Genomic DNA, 5000 nt, shown 5'->3' on the forward strand with positions numbered 1-5000 from the left:
TGCGCATTACAAAATCCAGTAAACATTCCAGGAGTAACTTATTTCCATTTTTTAATAATTTTTTTCCATTACTACAAACTTGGGCTCTAAAAACCAGCAAACTCTCTGGGCATCTCTATTAATATTAATATTATTTTCATGCATTATTAGTTCAACAATAAAATCAAATTAGGTTCCTACAAACTGAGGAAAATACACAACAGTTTCCAACCTTTCATAATGATACATATCATTCCCTGCTTTAATTGAGGGAAGAGGAGGGAGAATGCAACTTCTTTTCCCTTTTTTTCACACAAATCTCTATGTTGTAACTATTTAGCCAAGATATGGGGTTATTCCTGAGGGATGACAATTACACATTATAGCTGGCGAATAATTGACAGCCAAAGGAGAACCCTTACTCAGCATGTAATAAGAAGCTATGAGGGTTAGGAAGAAAGAACTCCCCATAGGTTCTTATCTACAAAATAAAATCTATTTTCAATTCTGTATGTTACATCTCACAAGAGATCACAAAGTGTAACATGAGTAACTATAGCTTAATTCTTCCTTTCACAAATTCTAGTTTATGTGATGGGGTTCCCAAAGAATGGGTTTTTTTTTTCTCATATTGTCTGTGAAATAACTTCAGCTGTGGAATATGGTTTGTTGAATTTGTGTAATATGATTTGTTCCATTGCCTGTAAGGGATGTGCCACTCTGGATTTTTACTAGCAACCTTTACAGTGGTTTAAAATAGTGTAAGTTTAGCCAAGCTAAAAGCACTTGGCTCCATTTTGTTCATATCCTACCGGTTTTTCTCCTTAAACCTTAACAAAGAGTTCACGTTTTGTGACAAATTGCTACAGTAGAGTTACTGACCTTCTATTGAGACAGCACATCACTTTATCTGCTGAATAAATAGGAATGAGGATGATGGCAGCTGCCGAGTAACCCTGACATGAAGGGGCAAACTTCATGAACTTGAACATGAAAATCAGCATTCAAGACAGCTACATCTTATAAACATTGAGATATCAGGATTTGGGCTATATCAGAGTAAGTTGCTAGTGATATTTTGTGTGCTGGCTCTGATGAACTAATGACCTGCACGATAAACTAGCTTTCCAATGGAGAGAGAGAAAGCTACTTGGGTACTATGTTTCATCATAACCTCTACTAGTTACAAAGACATCAATGGCAAATTTCATCTGCCAACTGGGATCCAAGAAGAATAAACAGCATATGTTCTACTTACAGCCTTCTGGATGCCACTCTTTGGAAACAAGAGACTGAGATCATTGATGCTCCGATTTAATTCTTGTATTCAAGGGAAGCCACTTAGTTGGTTCACTAAGGGGCATATGCACTGTTAGCAAACTTTCATTGAGACATAGCGGATTCTTTCCAACAGTCAGATGAGAAAGCTTAGAATCCTATCTAAATCAGGTTGTCACCTTTCCTTTGATGGTAACAGTAATAAGAGGAAAACCTTCCGTTCCTCTCCCTATTTCTTTGTCATGGTATTTCTTAAAACACCCTATTTTCTTAAGCTGAAACTGTCTCTGTAAAGGAATGTCACTCCTTCGTGCATGTTCTCTCAGTGATGAAGTAAAAGACTTCCTCCTCCATTAAACAATTAACCCTTGTGGGGATATGATCCCAAAATTAGTTGTCCATTGACCATTAAGGTCAAACTTTAATTGGCTTTTCTTTCCTCACTACTATAGCCCAATTAATGTAAGAAAACTACCACTAATGAGTGGTTGTCTGTCACTTCCTGATTAACTATAGAAGAAACTTGACCCTCCATGTTTTATGATGTGGCATTCCTGTGTTAAAGGACTCCTCAGTCTGTTTGTAGTGTCTCTGAAATCTAGTCCTTTAATGCTTAGATGCTGATAGGAGTCTTGAGAATGTCTACTGTTGTCACTGCTGATCTGCACTAGTAAGTGCCTATCTTTGTTTTCCTACACGAAGTGAAGATTCCCTTTACCCTCTACTATAAAAGATGACTTCATTTATGGACTTTATCATAATAGAAAAATGGTGATGGTTATAAGGCAATAAGAAAAATTATGATAAATTAGACAGCATCCAGTCAGTAACTGCATGATCAATGGAGTGAAAATTGATGTAGTAGTGAGTTTGGGGTTAGCTCTGATAGCAAGAGCCTCATCTCTGCCAATAAAGGAAACTTTTCTTGTAAGTTTAAGTCCATCTTTCAACTGACATTCTGCTCATTGAGTGACATGCAAGAGTAATGAACACCTTGTAAGAACACCTCTTCTAAACAGAAAAAGATGAAAATCAATTTTGCATTCTGATTCAAAACCTGTTTATCGTGTCATAATTATAAATCAGTACAAATTATTTTGTTCCTGCACTTATACTTTCCTTGCTATGTACCAAATATTTTGGCTAATTATTCGTCTTCAATATAATTCCAGAGCAGAGGTATAGGGAGTTTAAATATGAATGATGTGAGATAATGAGGTTTTCATTATTTTACCTAAAGAAATTTCTGATAGGTATATTCTCATCAGTTTTTTTTATTAATAATAATGCTGTGTTAAATAAGTAACCTGCCTTTGCAATAAAGGAAGATTATTTACCGTAAAATGTTATTACAAACAACAGGAAGATTACTAATTTAAATTTCCTATAGTATACAGTACAGTACAAGGGTCATAGAGTTGAAAGATATTAGATGAGTTTTTTTCATTAATAAATAAGATAGATACATCAAAACTATTGTCAGTACAGAGGTAAATATTTTCTTCATTGTTAACTAATCTTTAATTTCATTTATGTACATATCTGAATGCAGATTCTGCCCTTATTTTCCACAGAAAGCTTGAGTCTTACCAGAATGTAACAAGTTTGAGAAGCAAGTAAATGTGTTTAATTTTTTGTCTAGCATTCAGTTTTCAGCAGATAAAAGGATAGAACAATAATTTCCTACTATACTAAATTAGTACATATTCACTTTTGTTGCTATCTCTGTTTGAAGCAAATATGTAATGCAAAGTGCCTTCATTATTGCAACATTCGAATTTGATTCCAAATGCCTCATGTTATTTGAAGTTCCACAGCATATTTGGAACAATGTTTGCTATGACACTTGTTACTGAAATGAAGACACTCTAAAAATGAAAATATAAAAATAATTACCTTTAGCTCCAGGACGTCCAGGGAAGCCTGGTTGTCCTGGTTGGCCATTATCTCCTGGGAATCCCATAGGACCAATATCTCCTTTATCACCTCTTTGACCAGGTAATCCTCGCAGTCCAGGTGTACCAGGTGGGCCTCTTGGTCCTTGCAATCCTGCTAAACCCTATGAATTTAATTGCTAAAATAAATTTTCTTCTAATAAATCCAGAGAAACAATATTCATTTATGAAGGAAGAAACAGGAACCTAATCGATGTCACTTAAAAACTGCACAAAACTTATTGCAAATATTGGTTAACAGTCTGTAATTCAATTTCCTGATAGAAAGGGAATGAAAGTCACCTATTTAAAAATATAATCAAGCTATAATCATGCTGACTAACTTTTCTTCTTAGATAATGAAATGGCTACCTCTCACATATTAAAATGCCTTTCAATTTCTGCATTAAGAATACTTAAACTATTATCATTTATAATATACAACCATTCCTGTGAAGTAAACCAAAACGTGAAATACAGTAACTTGATCTATCAAAAAGGAAGAAAAAAAGTTGAATATCAGAAGAGAGAGAAAAGAAGCGAGTGAATAAAAAAATAAAGTTGCAAAAATATGAGTGTAAGGCCAGTACAGTATACAAAAAGTGGGAAAGGGAGTGATAAATGATAGAATGAATTAAAATATTGACAAAATTCCAAATCCATCCAGGGTATTCTAACCAGGATTAACTATTAGGTAAAGTATGTAAGTGCTTAGGACACCAAGTGAATGAAGCACTGCAAAGTCTTTATATAGTAAATGACACATAAACAGCAAGAACATTAACATCAATACTAATATTAATACTAATTTGAGTTATATGACTTGTTCGTTAGACAATGGAGGGACTGAAGGAACCATTAGTTCACCTATCTGTGGACATCACTTGGATTTAATCCAGCACAGCTACAGTTGATACAGAAATATTCAAAATGAAAACTAAAAACAAAATTATACATTAAATATACAAATTTTTGATAGCATTTCCCTGGCATCAAAGGCACTCTGATCTCAATGACACATGCCACTTTCGACTAGCAAAATTTTGAAAAAAAAAACATGAAAAATAAGGTATAAGTTGACTGCTTTGTTTTGGTTGGTGTGCTGCACACATATGAACATCTCCTTGCATGGAAGAAGTGTGTATTTGCCTGGTACAGCATACTGATTATTGCAATTTTTTCACTTTTTAGTTTGAAAATACTTCGCTTTACGTTTTTTCATACTCATATGTATCACATTGAGGTAAACTGCAAAATGCAATTGTTATGATTTGCTCGGCTTTCTCTTCTCTCTGGGTTACTTTGACTATTCTTTACTGCTATTTATATAATCTGGCATAAGAAAATTTACAAATCCTGACATCCTCCAAAAACACATCATAATCTATTTAGCTTAGGGAGTTAGATTACTGGTTGAAACCTTGGGTAAACAGTTAATGCAATACAGTATGTTTACTGATTAAGGTTGTACTGAGAGCCTTAAACTCTCATATAGCTCTATTACAGTAAATTAAGAAATCAATGAAATTCTAAACTTATCAAACTACAGTAAAAACTAACTTTAAAAAAAAACAGTAAAATCTGTTCATATCTCTTACTGGTATTCCAGGGTCTCCTTTTAATCCAACAGGTCCTCTTGGTCCTTTGGAACCTTTTTCTGCAATCACCTGAGCAGAGCTTGAGTCTCCAGGTGGTCCACGTAATCCTGGTATTCCAACTTCACCTTTGTCTCCTTTTGTACCATCTGCACCAGGCTGACCACGTTCACAATAGCCTACCTCACCTTTACGCCCATTAATACCATCTCTC

General features: G+C 34.5%; 1 pseudogene; it reads right to left on the reverse strand.

The window, feature by feature from the left end:
- LOC135224702 (collagen alpha-2(IV) chain-like) overlaps window positions 1–5000 on the reverse strand; it is a 377596-nt pseudogene that overhangs the window by 95683 nt on the left and 276913 nt on the right.

Source organism: Macrobrachium nipponense, chromosome 12 (genome assembly GCF_015104395.2).
Source record: "Macrobrachium nipponense isolate FS-2020 chromosome 12, ASM1510439v2, whole genome shotgun sequence".
Taxonomy (NCBI): Eukaryota; Metazoa; Arthropoda; class Malacostraca; order Decapoda; family Palaemonidae; genus Macrobrachium; species Macrobrachium nipponense.